Consider the following 19,589-nt stretch of genomic DNA (forward strand, 5'->3'; position numbering starts at 1 on the left):
ATCTGGAGGTAGAAAATGACGAGGCAGGTAGAAGCCAGTTGTAGTTCAGGTTCTTGCTGTGAACAACATCACTGTTCATCTCTGAATCACTATGCATCATCATGCATTAAATCTAAGTGCAAATAAGGGCTCCTACCCACTTGTGTTTTTTTAACGCGAATGTCAATGGAACTTTCTTATGTTAAAACCGCATGGCAAGTTTGTGCTTTGCGATTTTTGCGCGATGCGTTTTTAACAAGAGACAGTCCCATTGACATTCGTGTTAAAAAACAACAAAAAAAAAAAAAAAAACAAACACGCAAGTGGGTTTGAGCCCTAAGGAAGATCATAGAACAGTAGAGTTAGAAGGGATCCCCAGTGTCATCGGTCCAACCCCCTGTTCAATGCAGGATCACTAAATCGTCCTAGACAGATGTCTGTTCAGCCTCTGTTTGAAGGCTTCCACTGAAGGAGAACTCACCACCTGCCATGGCAATCTGGTCCACTCATTGGTTCCCCTCATTGTCTAATATCTAATCTGTGTCTCCTCCCTTGCAGTCCATTCCGGCAATGGAATGAAAAAAATGGAATACCACCTCTGCAGCGCCACCTATTGGATGGCAGCATTCCTACAAATCAATGTCCGACCCTTTATACAAGTCTTTAGAACACTGATTGGGAATTGAAAACCAACCAGAATCCATACACAGACAGCTGCTTCAGGGTTGTTGCCCCTCAGCACGTAGCAGGATTCTGGCTTGGCTAGTGAAAAGCCTATGACATGAGTCGGAAGGGGTATCATCTTCCCTCCAATAGGTGGTGCTGCAGAGGTATTGTTCCATCTTCCTAAGGCCTCATGTCCACGGCTAAAATAACATTTAAAATCCAGAGTGAATTACTCGCATGCATGATCTGCGCCCCGTAGGACACCCGCAGGTAAGTAAATACCTGCAGATGTCATTTTCCCTTGAGGTGCGGATTGTGTGTGTGGGAAAACACCCGCAGCATGCTCTATTTTACTGCGGGTCTCCCGCAGGCTTCTATTGAAGCCTATGGAGGCGGCCCGTATCCGCGGCACACCTGCTGCTAATTTCTACTCTCTGGCGCGGGAGAGCAGGAGTTCAATAAAAAATAGAGTGCACAGCGCATGCTCGTGGCACGCTGCCGGCGTGCCGTGCACATCCGCCGGGCCAAAGAAAGATCAGGCCGCGACAGAGGGGAGATCTGCAGCATCCGGACAGGTAAGCAATTATTCTTTTAAAGGCCTCATGTCCGTGGGAAAGGAGGGACCCGCTGCGGGATTCTGGATGAAGAATCAGCGGCCGGCCTGATTTTTCCCGTGGACATGAGGCCTTATTTGCATAGGTTTACCATGCATGCATGGCCTTATACGGCCTCATGTCCACGTGGAAAAATCAGGCCGGCTGCGGATATGCAACACGGATTTCTGCTATGGATGCAGTGCGGATCAGCTAAAAATTGCATTTTATTGCATGCGGGCGACACATGGATGCGTTTTTTTTCACGCTGGAGGTGTTTTGCCCACTTTACCCCCCCTCCTAGTACTTTGCCCACCTCCCAGCCTTGAAATCCGCAGTGGATGTTCCGCACCTATTTAATTCACATTTAAGATGCGCAGCGGATCTCCCACACCCAAAGAGATCCAATGGAGGCCATCCTGAGCGTGATCCACACTTAAGGAGCATGTCGCGTTTTTTTTTCCCGCACATGAAATTTTTAAGTCACTTTAAAATACCATCCGCGGCTATTTATCTACCCGCGAGTGGTCAATGCATTCCTATGGGACATTTTCCGCGGCAAATGCGCCCAGTGTGAACCCAGCCTAAAGTCTTCTCACTCACCTGCTAGATGCTCTCCTTAAGGAGTGATACCCTTGCCGACTTTAAAACAAGTGCAAACACAAGCGGTTGTGTTGGCCAGATGCACCAATTAAAGCATGACCACATAAATAAGTTCTCTGCTAATTGGGCAGAAAATCTACCATATTCCAAATTGCATAATTTAAAAACTGGAATCAGATTAGTTACCCCGTGTGAAAATGTTCGTGTCTGCTGTTTGGTCGTTTTATTAGGAATTTTCCGCTTGATTACTTGATGAAGGGGTTATTAGTGTTACACGCTCACAGCAATCCTCCCATTCACTCCCTGGGTGTGTACTCTAAACAAACCAAACTGTAATTCACTATTCTCAGAGTTACAAAAGGACATTTCCATGTATATTACAACATATGGGTGAGAAAAATGAGATTATGCTTCAAAAAGTTGCCTCCCTTGAGTTGTTTTCACATGGTGCCCTGAGTCACCGCTTTATAGAGAAAGCTACGAGGAAGTGACTGATGTTACTCTTCACATAAAGTACACTTACAACGCTAATTAGTTCCGGGATGACCAACTTGGATACATTGTAACTTGAGACCATTTAACTCCGTAAACTAGTAATCAGTTCTGTAGCTCCGAGAATGCCATCCAAACTAAACACTGAAGGAAAATAAGTAAATAACTGGTACAGCAGCCCCGCAACATATAATATTAATTGGTTCTGGGACGACATTTAGATGTTAAAAATATTCTGAAACCTCCAAAAATGTCAATCAAAAATACTACAAAATAAAGATGAAGAAAATTCAGCAGGTAACGCATACAGATGAAGCAGGTCCTTAGATTTAAATGTCAGAAATTGCTGCTGGAAGCTGTAAATTACTTTCTATGCTGAGAAGAGTTTCTTCAGGGTTCTGTACAGCACATATAATGTAGCAGAAAAATAGCATGGGACCCTCATTATCTATATCCAAAGGGTACTGGTGTATCTTATCTCCACCAGAACTAGGGGTTGGATGGCCACAGTGACAGGAAACACCCCCCGTTCTGGTGGAGACAAGATACACCAGTACCTATCTAAAGATTCTGGTAAGCTGGGTTCACACGGGGCGGATTTGCAGCGGTTTGCCGTTGCATATCTGCAGCTGCAAAACAAAACAAACAAAAAAAAAAAAAAAAAAACACGGAGCATTTACGGTACAGTACAAGGCAAAGTCAATGTGTTTGGCAAAAAGGGGACAGAACCAGCAGAATGCAATGATTTGGAAATCTCATCTAACCACAATAGAGCATAGCACACATATCAGAAGGGGGGGGGGGGGGGGAGGAAATTTTTTCCATTTCAATTGGAATAATTAACTCATCTAAAAATTGATGGCAGCAACACATCTCACGCAAGTTAGGCTGGGCCCATGTCTACCATTGTGTAGCATCCCCTCTTTTTACAACAGTCTGCAAACATCTGGGAAATAAGCAGACCAATTGCTGGAGGAATGTTGGGTATTATTGTATAATGACACCACCAGGAAGCACTGTAAGTGATTGGCTGCAGAGCTGGCTTGGTTGCAGGTCCTGGCAGCCCACTAAGGCTTTTTTTGTAAATGCATACACAGACCCCCGCTTTCCTACCGGCGCCCCAGAAGGCGGGACCCCCATGTTGAAGCGCAGATCGTGGTTGGCATTAGGGAGCCCACAGTGCGTGAAGCAAATTTCCCGGCGGCGGCCCACAAGCTGACCCTTCCAGATGTCTGTTTCACATCACGGCCGGCAGCAAGGAGGCCACAGCGCTGGGGGGGGGGGGGGGGGGGAGGGACAATGACAGCCAGCGGCAGCAGACTGCTGCGCCACAGCAGGGATCCCACAGCATCGCGGGACAGTCCGCTGCGTGGATGAGGACAGCAAGGAGGCAACACCGCCGGGGGACTGTGACACACAGACGCGTAACAGCGCTGCAGCACAGCTGCGGGTAAGACACAGGGAGCACAGCTTCCTCTAGCAGGGAGGCAACAGCGCCGTGGGACTGGGACACAGCCGGGTAACAGGGGGTAGAGTACAGCTGTGGGTATGACACAGGGAGTGCGGCTCACTCACATGCCACACCGCTTCTGCTCCCTGATCCATTGTAGGACCTTCTATGACCTTGAGCTATTCCGCCAATCGGGAGCTAGGGCTGTGCCAGGGGCGTTCCTTCATGCTAGCCCTATCAAACCCCCAGCTTCCGGGTAGTGACAAGATACAATAATACTGAAGGTTGTCCCATTCTTGAATGATGTAGGATTCTAGGTGCTCATCAGTCCTGGGTCATCTTTGCCAGATTTTTTATTTCATAATGCACCAAATGTTTTCTATTGGTAGAAGGTCTTGACTGCAAGCGGCCAGTTCAGCACCCGTACTCCTCTTCTGTGAAGCCATGCTGTTGTGATGGGGGCAGTATGTGGTTTAGCATTGCCTTAGCCCTCATGTCCACGATTTCCAAGTGTGGAATCCCATAGCGGTTTCCAAGTGTGGAATCCAGCAGCCAGGAGGCTAGAAATGATGTTTACTCACCTGTCCAGACACTGCGGAGCTCTCCTCTTTCGCGGCTGGATGTTCTTTCCTTTGCCAAAGAAATGCGCTCGGCGCGCATGCGTCCCACTTCCCTTTCTTTTTTTAATCTAATGCTCTCCCGTAGATCCGCAGCACAGCCACAATGACAGCTGTGGCTGTGCTGCAGATATGATGGCTTCCATTGACTTCAATGGAAGCAGTCCATGCAAGATCCGCAGAAAAATGGGGCATGCTGAGAGAGAAAAAAAAATTTATCACATCGGCACGCATTAAATTGCCCTGCAGATGCTAATGCATCCCTATGGGATTCGAACTCTACGGATTTCCCACACAGGAGACATGCGCAGATTTTATAATTAAAATCTGCTCGTGGACATAAGGCTCCCACACACTTACATTTTTTTTAATGCAGGGTTTTGGTTTGTTTTTTAACACGAATGTCAATGGAACTTTCTAATGTTAAAAACGCATCACAAGTTTGTGTAATTTGACAGTGCCATTGACATTCATGTTACAAAACACAAGTGTGTGGGAGCCTCACTAAGATTTGCAAGGCCTTCCCTTAAAGACGTTGTCTGGATGGGAGCATATGTTGTTCCACAACCTCTATATACTGCTCAGCATTGATAGGGCCTCTCATGTTATGTAATGGAGCTGCATTAGTGCCTATGGCATGGTCAGATACCATAAGAGACACAGGTTTATGAACTGTGCACCAACAAGGTCTCTCTGCTCTTGAGCCTACAGAAAATGGAATCCGTGGTTTCCAGAAAAAAATTTTTAAAAAAAATTCACATTTCAATTCATCTGACCACAGAACAGTTTTCCATTTTGCAGCAGTTCATTTTAAATGCACTCTGGCCCAGGGAAGACGTTGGCATTTCTGGATTGTGTTGATATACGGCTTCTTCTTTGCATGATGCAGCTTTAACTTACATTTGTTGATTGCACAATTATCTGTTTTCACCGACAATAAATTCTTGAAGTATTCTTGAGCCCATGCAGCGATCTGTATTACACAATCATACCCATTTTTTATGCAGTGACCCCTTGTGACCTTGTCCCTTGTGCACATGAATTTCTTCAGATTCGCTGAATATCCCACCAACTACAGAACATAAGATCCATCAAGTGTTAAAGTCTTCACAATTTTAAATTAAATTAAAGAACATTTTTTCTGAAATTGCACAATTTTTAGATGCAGTTTATAATAGATTGGTGACCATCTTTCCTTCTGAGAGACTCTGCCTCTCTAACATGCTCTTTTTATACAGTCATGTGACTTAGTAGAAATTGACCCTCCAGCTGTTTTTCATTGGCACCACTTACTTTTACAGCCTTTTGTTACCCCCTGTCCCAACTTTTGTGAGATGATGCTGCCAAGTTATTTTTTCAAATAAAATGGAAAAAGTCCCGCACCCTCTGATACGCGTTCTATTGTGAAGAAAATATGGTTATACGAGATGTCCAGGTCACTGCATTCTAGTTTCCTTTACATTTTATACAGCACCCTAACTTTTACTTTTTTTGGAGTTGGGGTTGTAGTTTCATGTTAGCGGTCTGGGAGAGACCATTGTATACTCAAAGTATTGCAACCTGAGGGATCATGGCACGGATAAAGCAAGTCATTAGAAATAAATGTCAGAAAGAGTTGCCGAATCACTTTCTATGTGTAGTCTCTTCTTCAGGATACTCTGCAGCCTACACAGTGTCAAGTAATATAAAAATCTGGGGTGTCCAAAGGTTCAGCTCTTCCCAGCACAAGTAGACAATTATATAGCTCTCTACCGTCGCTCAAGGAGGCAATACTATACAGCATAACCTGAAGCTCCCGGGCCCCGATGCAAAATCTGTAACAGGGCCCCCCAACTATAATGCTTTATTCATAGTACTGGACTGCCTCTATGGAAAAGAGGCCTTATGTGCCCCCTAAGGGTCCTGGGCCTGGGTGCAACAGCATCCCCTATAGTTACGCCCCTGCTATACAGCCAGTCTGTGCAGGCATCCCGGTAATATAGCACTTGCAAATGGGCTCTAATCGCCCCCAACGTGATGTGCTGATTCATAGGTAATTTACCAGTGAAGTCCCCACACCAGTTGGCTGGAAGATCCATTCAAACACATTTATGGCACTGTAATCTGAAAGTCATTTTGCAGGTACTACAGCCCAGTGTAAAGTGAAGTTATTGTAGGACTGAGGGGCTCCTTGACGTGAATGCAACCAGCATCAGTGGTAAAGTGACAAGTAAAACACACTAAATGCCCTTTATATACTCCAGTAATTTTGAGCCACAATGCACTAGGTTAGCAGTAGAGATGAGCGAACGTGTTCTTAACGAACACTTACGCACCCGAACACCGGCTTTTCCGAGGACTTCCGTGTTCGCGCGTAAGTATTCGGGGGGCGCCGGGGGGCGGGGCGAGGCGCGGCGGCGCGGGCGGCAGCAGCGGGGAACATGGGGGAGCCCTCTCTCTCTCCCTCTCCCCCCCACTCCCCGCCGCAACCCCCCGCGCTGCCACGGCGACCCCCGAACTTTTTTCGCCCGAACACGGAATTCCTCGCGAAGTTCGGTGTCCGGGCGAAAAGGGGCGGAGCCGAACACGTTCGCTCATCTCTACTTAGCAGCTGGTTCTCTTGTTCAAGTACCTATTAGTCACCCAGGGGAACGATACTGCAGTTTCCAGCCTTTCCACCTATTGATATAAACCCCGTATTGTAATTTAATTTTAAAGTGTACTTAAAGGGGTTTTCTGGGGAGAATACTACTGATGACCTATCCTCAAGGTAGGTCATCAATAGTTGATCGACTGATTTCCATCGCTTGGGACTCCGACCGATCAACTGAGCGGGCGCATGCTATCAGAGCCACAAATACACAGAGGTCAGAGCAGAAGCAGTAGAAGTCTCCCCATCAACCTCTGTATTGGCCGGAGCTTGTAACTGTAGGCATGGCTTCCGTTGATTTCAATGAGACCACAGCCGGTAGTTACAAGTGCCACCCACTACACCTCTGTGTATTGCGCCACTGACAGCATGTGCTCGCTCAGCTGATCGGTCGGGGTCCCAAATGACGGAGCCCAGCTAATCAACTATTAATGAACGATCCTGTGGATAGGCCAGCCATAGTATATCCCTGGAAAACCCCTTTAACCTTTCAGAATAAGCTGCTGTGTGTGCACACGAGGAACACCACCATTTCTGACCATTAAGGACTTTTATCCTGTATTATTCGCCCCCCCCCCCCCCCCCCCCATTTCCCCTCTGCAGGCTGCATATCTAAGTCCTCCCAGAACTGGTGGAAAGAGCCTGGCTGCTGTGCTGTGTTCTACATATTCAGGCACAGAGAACTGCAAATTCTGCTCTTACTGTCTGTTACACACACACATAACATGATTATGTAGGACTGTACGTGTGTATAAACAGAAGATATCACATTTGTGAGTCTGTCCTTTCCCCACCTCACTGAAAAACATTTCACTGAGCAGGATGACTCACTCAGAGCTCTTCCATTCTAGTGTCCCCTTGTCAATCATGTGGGCAGGGGGAATAAAGAGAAACGGCACTTTAGAGGTATTTTTCAGCATGAAATCAATATTTTAGGTAAATAAAAAAGCCAGTATGATAACTAGAAAAGCTACTATGATATGAGCACAAGTTGTTTGTAACTTTAGTGCCCATTTAATTGGAAATACAGTACTCCTTAGCACAAAGTAATTTGACATTGTACATAAGGATCAATTAAATCCAAGTCTCTTTATTAAGGCTCCTTCACACAAAGGCACGGTCACCGTATATTATATGCCTAATACACTGTACCAATCTGCCATAGGCTCCTGTGTTGCTGCTCACACATTATTGCACACGGATTTTGCGCAATAAAGATCGCAGCATGTTCTATCTTGGCGTGCGTTACAAACACATACATGCCAAGATAGTGCGTGGCGATTCGCGGTGTGCAGCAAGTACGCAAGGTCATTGTGTACTTACTGTGTGCCACGTTACTGTCTCATGCAGGGGGCACATAGCAAATTAGGCTTATGTGATACTGCCCTTATGAGGCAATTTATTCAGTTCACCCCATCCCTAACATGCCTTTTATATCTACACATGGGTATTCTGCGCTCATGTACAGATGGCAGCAATGAGCTACCGTATAAGTAAGAAGCTCTTGTCTTAGGCCGGCATCACATGAGCGTACATGCATTCGCATGAGTACAGCGTATTTGTGGAATAAACTAAGCTTTTTTGCAAATGCATCGTCGTATTTTACTGTACTTTTAAGTCTGCAAGGGCATGTTTATTCGTGTGTGAGGGTTAAAAAAAACAAAAAAAAACACAATACGCACCGATTGAATTGGCCAATTACTCGAATGAAATCCAGATGCGTTTTCTTTCCTGCATCTTCTGTATGCATTTGCGCCTCCCCAGTGACTTCTATGGGGATCTTTGCTGTACAAATGCATGCATTAAAAATCACAAGGTTCTATTCACTGCATATTGCATGCAAATACGCCTGCAAGAAGTTGGCCTTAGAGGACAACAAAGGAATTCCTGATGAGAGCAGCCGGGGGAGACAGCAGTGGTCCCTACACAGATTGTCAGCAGATCTGTTAGAAACCACCAGAATTTAGGGACAAGTATCTGTTCTACGGTCACGTCTTCTTCTGTGCGATCAGAGCTTCTAGTTTCCACAATGACAGGATAATAAATGTTTGCAACGACCTGGCATTCGTCGCTCCTGTTCACATTGTTCTCAGGAAACAATGACTAGTTGATCCCTTTGGATGCATGTTCCAGGGCAGATCAGCTGCCAGTTCTACACGGTGTAGATGACGATGCACCTGACAGCGTGGAGGGAGGGAGGATTAGCCCATTCTGTCGGAGAGCAGCAGGTATTTCTGCATTCCTCTGCTTTGCGCACTTCTTGTAGTCACTGTCACCCAGTCAGAGCTGAAATGCAGCATTTGTAGTACAACTTACCCCGCATCCCCGACAGGCAGAAGGACTTCACCGCTGCTCCTTGCAGTAGAATACCTGCAGCCCTGTTCATCCGGCCCTTTATACAAGGACTCTCAGCAAGTCACACACCCAACTAATTAGGACAAGCAAACAGATCAGGAAATGAGGAGAACACAATGTGCATTCTATATCAAATGTGTGCACTATACTAAATGTGGGCACTCTTGCACAGCCAAGTGAAATTAAGCAGGTGCCGGGATGTGACTTGTGTCTCCATTATGGTCTATAAGACATGTATAGTGCAGTGAGAAATACAGACAGCTGGATGCATTATATACAGGCGTATTCAAGAAGGAGCAGATTTGGGGATTCAGTTACAAACTACAAAAGAGAGGTCCACAATCCTCACATCACTTGAGAGGAAGGTTCAACGTTTATGATATCTGCTCATTGTTTTTAAATAAGGCCGGGATCGTACAGGCGGATTTCGATTGCGGGAAAATAAATAAATAAAAAAAATAAAAATCGCAGCAGAATACACACGGATAGCCTCCATTGATGTAAAGAAAAAAGAAAATAGAACATGCTCTATTTTGTGCATATTTGCACACCAAAAGGTTTCGGGACAGGGGCGGAGCTAAGCTCTCCTTGCAGAGAGGGGCAGCATATATCAGCCGGGCGTGATAATCCAACCTATATAGACTCATCTGAATAAGCCCTAAGGGCAATTGTCGTTCCAAAAATCAAACAAGTGAAAATGAATGATAATTCAGTGTAAATGCAGCCAATAATTGAATGACAAATTATAAATCATTTGCTTTTCATTCATTTCATTCAGGCATAAAAATCATTGTTGACTCGTTCACTAATAGTTTGGTTTAACCCCATAGTGACGGCGCTATAGTAAAACTACGTCCTGCTGTCGCAGGACATGTATGGAGGGAGATAGCGCCGCTATCTCCCTCCATACAGCGCGGGCTTCAGCTGTTTATTACAGCTGACACCCGCTGGCAATAGCCGAGCTTGGCCCTTCGCGGCTATTAACCCTTTAAATGCCGCTATCAATTCTGACAGCGGCATTTTAATCTGCACACCCCCCCCCCCCCCCCCGCGGTAAGATTGTGGGAGCCGTACAGGTGTCATGGCAGCCAGGGGCCTAATGAAAGGCCCCAGGGCTGCCTTAGCAGACTGCCTATCAAGCCATCTCCGTTGGGTGGCTTCATAGACTGCCTGTGCCATAGCAGTATGACGTAATGCTATAGCATTACGTCATACTGCAGGAGCGATTAAAGCATCGCATGTTAAAGACTTCAAAGTAAAGTAAAAAAAAATAAATAAAAATAAAGTTTTTTTAATTGTAAAAAAAAATAAAATAAAAGTTATAACACAGTGAACATCGTCCGGAAAAAAAAGAAAGAACGCCAGAAATACACTTTTTTAGTTACCTTATCTCCCAGAAAAAACGCAATAAAAAAAGGCGATCAAAAAGTCGTATGTATTCCAAATTAATACTATCAGAAACTACAGGACATCCCGCAAAAAATTTGCCCTTGCTCAACTAAGTCGATGAAAAAATAAAAAAGTTATTGCGCGTACAAAATGACCGCAGAAAATAATTGAAAAAAATTAAATATCTTTTAAAAAAATGCAAGTACTACAGCAAAAAAAATACTATATAGGTTTGGTATCGTAGTAATCGTACTGACCGATAGAATAAAAATATCCGGTCGTTTTTGTTGCAGTTTGTGCGCTGTAGAAACAGGACGCACCGAAAGATGGTGGAATGTCGTTTTTTTTCCCATTTCTCTCCGCTTAGAATTTTTAAAAGGTTTTTTTAGTGAATTATATGGTACAATAAATAGTGCCATTGAAAAACACAATTCATCCTGCAAAAAACGAGCGTCGTCGATGGATAAATAAAGGAGCTACGATTTTTTAAAAGGGAGTAGGAAAAAACAAAAATGGAAAAAAGCTCTGTCACTAAGGGGTTAAATACTGATCGCTCAGTCGTTCTCATTCTTTTACGTAGCAACTGAACGACTGTACGATTTCTCGCTGGAGCAAGCCAATGATGTATCTGCTGGTATCAACAGGCTGCACAAACGAAGAAGGGAGAAGAAATCTCAGCAAAATACGCTACATGTGAACTCACCCACAGGCTTCATGTCCACGGGCAGATCAGACTCCACATGCGGGAACCCACAACAGAATCAGACCCTGCCCATGGCTGAGGACCCTGCGTTACCTGTCGGGGTCTACTCTTTTCTGGTGTGCGGATGTGTGTGGACCTTTCCATTTTTTTTTTTTTTGAACTCCTGTTTTCTGCAGAATCTGGGAAGGGCCGCAGATTACACAACTTCCATTGACTTCAATGAAAGCCGTTCGTGTGGGATCTGGACTAAAATGGAGCATGTTGCGATTTGTTTTCCAGACCAAAAGGTCCACAAATCAAATCAGCATGCTTTAATTCCAGCACAGACGCCCATGCATCCCTATTGGCAGCTTGAATTGTGGGTTGCCTGCAATTCAATTCTGCATGTGGACATTGGGCCTTCATAAATGTCCCTCTCAGTCTGTCCTGTAGATTGCAGACAGTGGGGGGTGGGGGGTAATCATGGTTAGTTGGTGCATAGGGGGGGGGGGGGGGTCATTGGAAAGCTCTATTGAATAAAAGGACTAATGAAAAACAAGAGACAAAACAAAGCTTTGACAGCACCTTTTAGGGACCTTTCACATGGGACGCAGCACAGATGTGAATTTTGTCAATTAGTGCGGATTTAGTTGTGCTTTTTAACTACAGAATGCGTTATGTAGAACGTCTTGTTTTTTTCCCCAGACTTTAATCATGGAATTACATCTCCTGTAGGTTACAAATCCGCAACAAATCCGCAAGACATCCTTAACTTCGCAATAGAAAGCTTTTCTCTAGCAGAATTTGCTAAGTTTTGAAGTAAAGAACAGCGGATTTTATCAGCTGCGGATTTCAAGCCCCATAGGGATAACATTGTGTCACAGAAATGTCCTGGTGGATTAATTCCGTCCTGTGTGAAGGGTCCTTGAGGGTAGATTGACCCGTAGTGGAAATGCCCACTTGTGCATCACCTGTCTGGCGGCTGCAGCGCTTAGTAGCGGCTGCCTGGTGAGTCATGCGAGGACTCTGTTTGCTGCATTGAGGGGCTGCAAGACAAAATCAGCTGTGGATCTGCAATGGATTTCAAAATCCTCACCATTGGTGAGGATTTTGACTCAGTTTTTGATGCGGAAATGCTGCAGATATTGCAATGAATTTTCCCCTACAGAAAATCCGTAGCGCACATACCCTAAGGCTGGACTCACCCGTCCCGCCACACCATCCTTCGTAATAAAGTGAGCCTGCGCATCCACTTCCCGCCCTGCTGTCTATATTAATTAAGGGTGCGTTCACATCAGCGTCGGAGGTTTAGCTCGAATAAAGGGCTTTATTTCGTCCTGGAAATTCTGGCAGAATGCTGGACTGCTCACCGAAAATCTAACGGGCCCCCATTATATTCATGTTGTTTTGGCTCAGCAAAGCTACCAGCGAGCGAGTCGTCTCTCCTTCATTCATAGGCACACTATACATCTACATGTTGGTATGTCAGTAAGCGCTCTGGATGGTTAATCCTCACTGCACCCTTTTTAAAATTAATAATTAGATTAGCGCTTTCTCCGTTTCTCTGCTCAGCGCCATTTTCTCATGTCTTATCATTGGTTTGTTTGCTGAAACAAAGTTCATTGCTGCGAGATACAAAAGCTTCCTACGAACAGCCGTGTGAAGAGAAGCGAATAGGATTTCTTTAGGATGAGTGCACACATAGCAGCCACAACACACAATGTAGCCGAAGTCTGTGCCAATGTGCAGTCGTTGCGCAAATTTGCCATGGTGGTCAAAGTGATTGTTAACGGCTGAGTAGTTTTGCTGATAAAAGTATGGTTTACCTGCAGAGCCACTCCACCATTAAATGGGGTTGTGCCAAGGTGCACAACTAGAGATGAGAGGCGGTTTTTAAACACAAAAACGCCTTGCATCCGCGGTGACATTGCATGTTGTCAAGCGCAATATTGGGACGAGATTCATGGCCAAATACTGCACTCGACTGTAAGAAATTAACCTAACTCTTTGAATTTGGCCACCGGAAAACCATACCAACTAGCGAATATTGCATCAACATAACCACGCCAAAATCTGTACCAAATCTGCCCTCAATCCACCTACCATACAGGATGGAGCTTCCACAACCAGTTCACATACAGCTGAAACTTTCTCCCTGCAAAATTCATAAAAAAGGTTTTAGAATACATTGTACCCAAAGGAAAAGAAATCCAGTTAGCCACGCAAAACCAGGCCTCATACGGCCGTGTGAACCACAGGTATGCTACTAAGGCCTCCTTCACATGGGTTACAAAATCTTGCTGTAAGACACATGTATGTGAAGCCCATAGTTTCCAATGGGTTCTTTCAGGCTACAAAAGATCTCATGCGAAAGAACCCATCAGACACCACGGGCTTCACATACATGTGTTTTGTAGCGATGATTTTGTAGACCATGCGAAAGAGGCCTGATACACAGAACACACGTTAGTAATACAGATTACAAGAGGATATACTTGGAGTAATAAGTGAGAACGGTCAGAAAAGAAATCTGTGTCCGGACAAACAATAAGGAAACCACATCCTGGATGTGCCGGGTATTGACAGAGGGAGTGCAGTACAACAAAGCCAGCTTTTTCCCACTTTCCTTCTCTTCCTCTTTATATTACTCAACTTAATGAGTATTTGTGCTACAAAATTAAAAGAGCGTCACCTGCCTTCTTGAAAAAGAGCCAAAATATTCTAATAAGAGAAGTGGCTTATTAAACAATATACTTTGTGTAGTGATTCTGGCGTACAAAACTTCTATGTGAGATTCATCCCAAGGCCACGTCACACACAGCTTAGCACTCTGCATGCACAACTTCCATATTTGCATTTACGGCTCTAGTGGTGAAATATGCTGCATAATTTTACCTTTACTGCCCTTTCCTACGCAACATCTCCTACCCAGCAATGTATGTTACCTGTATTCCACAACTAATGTATTCAAACTGTCTTGGTCCTGCCCCCCATGAGAAACCCCCACAAAAAGGCCACTCTCACACAAGCGCATGTAAAACGCTGCATTTTTGTGCAGTAACAATGCAGGCAAGCAAGCAGATGAGGTCACGACTTTTCCCCCCCCTTCCTGGTAGCATAGTGACCTGCTTTAAAAACGCAGTACACTGCGTTATATCACGTTTTTACTGTTTTTCACGCATCCCATTAGTTTCAACGGGTGATGTGCGCAAAAAACGTGCTACAACGCTGAAAAATAGAACATGTATCATTCAATTTAGTGTACGCTAAAACGCTCGTATGAGAGGCCCCCTTGAAATAAATGGAGGCTTAATGCTGCGTTTGAAAACTGCATCAGAAACGTGAGCAAATAGTGGCCAAAAAGGTCTGTGTGAGAGTGGCCTAAACGCTACTTTAGAAGATCTAAGAAAAAACAAACAAACCAAAAAAAAACAAACCAAAAAAACCCCACACATTAGAAGACGTTTCGGAATAGATAGGTCTTTTTTGCACCTCAGAAAGAGGGTAGGAAGAATCCAATGGCTGCATGTTCCTAAGGACAGAATGTCCAAGAAGGTCGGGAAATGTACTAAAGAAAAGGAGGTGTACTCTACCAGTTCCCTGCTACTATGGTCCAGTGCTGTGGCCCCGATATTTGTTGTGAGGGCTGATTTAACTAGAACAGGATTCCCCAACTCCAGTCCTCAGGGACCGGCAACAGGTCATGTTTTCTGGATTTCCTCAGTGTTGCACAGGTGATGTTATTATTGTCGGTGCCTCAGATGTTCTTACTAGAGGATATCCTGAAAACATGACCTGTTGGTGGTCCCTGAGGACTGGAGTTGGGGACCCCTGAACTAGAAGTTAGGTAACCACTCCAGCCAGTCAGGTTGCAACGTCACAGATTGTTCTCCTGCTATCATCAGTTATATCCTAAGCGCCACGATGCCAGGAATTCGGGAAAGTGACACTGCAAATGCTGGTTGGCTGTAGCACCAGTCTATCTTCCCGTTACACCATCTGTGATTAGAAGCGTCGGGATCACAGCAAGGCTGCAGCACTGGATCGTGGCAGCAGGGAGCAGGTAAGTACAGTTACTTTTCTTATTTTAGTAGAGGGGGCACTAAAGGATGTATGTTGTGTAGTAACTGGACAACCCCTGTAAATACACGCAGAAATTATTGAGAAATGGTGTTCACTAAAGTTCTATCTATCCATCCTGCACTAAAATAAGATATTCTTCTCTACCTAGGACTCATAAGAGTATGCTTATACACACAGTTTTGTTTTTCACTTCCTTTTAGCTTTCGTCTCTTAATACAAAGCTACTGACTCATGCATTTGCATGATAAGATATTTTCGACTACAATTAAATACTACACACTTTCAAAAAAAATTAAAAATCCCCCAGAGGACGTTGTTTGGCTGTAAAACTGCAGTTCCATCTCAGGCAGATATGTAAATGATAAGAGTTGTGGTGTGATTAGATGAACAGTCTTGTCACCTGAGACCCTAAAAGTGGCTCCCCCCCTTGGCCTATAAAAGGCTTTCGGAGGCTCCTTGTGTGCAGGGACCTCTTCTTCCGCTTGTGTAGAGCTTGTTGACCACTAGACGCCTCTACGACGCAGGGAAGAGATTTCACCCCGTTACCAGAGTCTGAGAGGGGCGCATTATTGGGATGTGAGAAACTGGATGGTCGTATGGATGAATTGTCCCCCACCGGCCGTTCTGACCAGACTGTTAGGAGATGTTGGCACCAGTGGATGTCTGAGGGCACACAAGGTGACTGGGCTCAGGCTGCCCCTAACAATCATCTGATCATCTGACAAGCGCAAGCAGCTCCAACTGTTTTACTGACCACAATCCAGAGACAGGTGGCGCCATTATTACACCCCTGTGTCTGTCGGAACCATTTCCAGGTGCTTGGCTGAAGGGCATTTGGTCTCACGTTTTGTGTAACGTATGTATGCACGTAAACACGCTTGTGTGAATGAGCCCATAGTCTGTGATCCTGCATGCTGACTCCGCCTACGGCCGAATCCACACAAGCATATTTGTGCAGTATATTATGCATGAAGAATTTGCGCACGTAAAATGCAGTGAATAGAACGTACTGATTTCATTTTGTTTGCGCAAAAAAAACCAGCATGCTCCATTTTCCTGCATATTTGCACAGGGAAAGATCCCACACTGAACTAATTACACTAATTGGCCATTTCAGTAAATGGGAGCATGATTGCATGTCCTTTTTGCTTGGGCAAATGCGTACAATTTGCTTGTGCAAAAGTACAGTAAAAACACACATGCAAATACCCAATGCTCATAGCGCTAATATGCACGTAAATGTGCTTACACGCATGCGACACAGACCTAACGCAAACTCTTAGCTGTGGACGGTTTTCTAAATAAGTATCACAAGCATCAGCAGCACTCAGTTCCAGCACCCTTACCAGGGGAGGCAGTATATCTGCAAAGCCACTGCAGGGATCATGGACAATAAATCCAGCAATCCAAGACAACAAACTTCAGCGGCAGTAGTATAGTCCAAAAAATATACAAGGATCTTTATTCTTCCATGGTAAAATGCAATGTTTCGACTGCCATACGGTCTTTTTCAAGCATAGCATACAGAGTCAAATACGAGTCTCGTACATCACTTGAATACTAAAACCATTAGACACCACCCACCACTAGCAGGATTGCAGAACAACCCACAAACATGTGTGCACAATGCAATTAGTACCACATCCGTAATGATCTATGTCTCCATCTGACATCCAGGTGTGTGTGAACAGTGCCGATGTCTCGTGCCGATGCACCTCTGCGCATGTGCAATCTGTTATTAACATCGGTGCAGAATCCCTGCATAGTGTCCACTAGGGGACAATAGCTACAATTAGCCTATGAAAAGCACCTTATATCTCCTCATGATATCAGAATATCATGTGTGTATTCCATATCTCAACTTAATACCTGCTCAGAATAAATATCACTGCAGCTCATATGAAAACTGCCTATCATACTGTAAATAATTGCCATGTTTGCCAATCAAAAATATTCAAGAAACCTTCTAATGCGTCCTTATATTGCTATGGAATCATTAATCATAATCAGGTATAACCATACAGGCTCCAGATAGCTATAATGTTTGATAAAATATAGGTCTGTGATGATCCACTCTACACAGCCACCATTGGGTGCATCATGTACGGCCAAAGGACGCCAAGGAACTAAGGCCTCATTGAATCTGAGCGGGAATTGCTAAAGTCATTTTAATATGAAGTTAATGGAGGTTATAGTGCTGCTTAATCAATGTCTATCAAGTTCCTTGAAGAGTCAGCTGTGGGCAGGCTGGAAGGTGCTGGGGAGAGTTTACAGCCCTGGTGACGACAGCAGATTAGACAGGAGAAAATGTTGGGAAGAAGCCTGAAGAACCTTCCTGATGGTCACTGACATGGTGCTGTTGTACCTTGACACCACCGGAAGTGGTCGGTGTAGCAAAGTGTTACGCTGCTTGACAGCCAGTTGACGCCCCCAGTACCTGATTGGCTGCACTCACCACTTTGGGGCGGATTGGCTGCACTCACTGCCACACTGCTGTGTATTGTGCTGGGGTATGGAGAATGGTGTCCGCCAGCTGCGGTGAGTGATCCCGGCACTGTGGCTTGCCGTCAAATCTTCCTCTCAGATGCGTAGAGTGCTGCCGTGAGTAACGCTGTGGAGTGTGGGCTCCCGGGTTGGCATCTGCAGCAGCGGGTGTTCACACTGCAGGGGAGAGTACCTCACACGGGCGGCAAGGTTCTGGCGGCAGCTGGGGAAAGGGGCGGGGGGTCTTTTAACAGTAAGGGCTCTTGCACACTTGCGTTTTTCCTTGCGCTTTTTTTTCACGCGATATCGCTGATTTTTTTTTTTTCACATGAATGTCCATGGGACTTTCTAATGTTAAAAACGCATCACACTAAAATTGCAAAGCACCAACTTGCAATGCGTTTTTAACATTAGAAAGTCCCATTGACAATATTGCAGCGATATTGCGGCGGTAAAAAAAAACAAAAACAAAAGTGGGTGTGAGCCCTTAGGCTTACATTATTAGCTGTAAATTAACATGGAAACATTTACAGATAATAATGTAAGCCTAACTGTTAAAATGACCCCTAACCCTCCATCTCAGCACAAACTCCTTCCACCCTCCTACGGCCTTGTAGCAGACAGGCAATCAGGAGCTTTGCAGCCAATCAGGTACTGGGGGCATCACCTGGCTGTTAAACAGCCTAATACTTGACTACACCCACCACTTCCAGTGGTGTCAAGATACAACAGTACCCACTGACATAGCAACAAGGAGCTGATTGGTGGGAGTGTCGTGCTGGAGTGTGGTGAATGTTATAAAGAGGTGGCAGCTGGGGGAGAAAGGGGGCCCTCCGTTTTCTACAGCCCTGCAAGATTGTCCTGCCCTCCCGCCCCTTTTTTATTGCTTTGTGCATCCTTGTCGCGGGTATCTTTAAATGGGGGGTTGCTGTCTACCTACCATGGGTGGGCATCAAGGTGGTTTTAAAATTTGGCGATTTCATAGTAGACTTGAGGATGTACGACTGGGTCTACTTTGGTATACATTTATGGTTATTGGTAAACCCCGTTTAAAATAAATGCTGCGGCCATTAAAATCCATAAAAGGAGTCTGCTGTTTATTTTAGTTTAACAAGGTTTTAAATGGAGCATAATATTCCATGGTAAATATGGCCCTGGTGACGTCCAAATCCTTTGTGATATCACATCAAGATGCTGAGAGGAGCACGTCCATGGAGATAAGTATGTGCAACGGTGATACCAGTTAATAATTGCCTAGTTTATACTAGCTGTAGGGCGTGCTTCAGGCCACGAAGTGCAGTGTTCATAAGACACCCAGAGTGACACAACCGTATAATATACTGCATACGTCAGGTTCTTGGGGTCTGATGCACGCACTTGTTTGGCCATATATTGTCCCCAAAGGGAAATGCAGAATTAAGGCCCCTTTCACATCTGAGCTGGTCCGAAACAGATCTAGCATAACATCCTAGATCAGTGATGACGAACCTTTTAGAGACAAGTGTCCAAACTGTAACCCAAAACCCACTTATTTATCGCAAAGTGCCAACACGTCAGGGGGCAGGGC

At 45.0% G+C, this 19,589-nt stretch overlaps 1 protein-coding gene across 3 annotated transcripts in view; it reads right to left on the reverse strand.

The window, feature by feature from the left end:
* SLC45A3 (solute carrier family 45 member 3) overlaps positions 1-19,589 on the reverse strand; it is a 44,142-nt gene that overhangs the window by 15,512 nt on the left and 9,041 nt on the right. The window contains exons 2-3 of one of the 3 annotated variants that reach the window (XM_066600177.1): positions 13,559-13,610; positions 9,346-9,457 (exon numbers count right to left, since the gene is read on the reverse strand). The exons of 1 other annotated variant lie outside the window; for it this stretch is intronic. The gene's annotated coding sequence lies outside the window, so the exon portion shown is untranslated. The remainder of the gene's footprint in view (positions 1-9,345; positions 9,458-13,558; positions 13,611-19,589) is intronic. One more of the 3 variants, XM_066600176.1, reaches the window with a different exon arrangement.

The sequence above is a fragment of the Eleutherodactylus coqui genome, chromosome 4 (assembly GCF_035609145.1).
Source record: "Eleutherodactylus coqui strain aEleCoq1 chromosome 4, aEleCoq1.hap1, whole genome shotgun sequence".
In the NCBI taxonomy this organism is placed as follows: domain Eukaryota; kingdom Metazoa; phylum Chordata; class Amphibia; order Anura; family Eleutherodactylidae; genus Eleutherodactylus; species Eleutherodactylus coqui.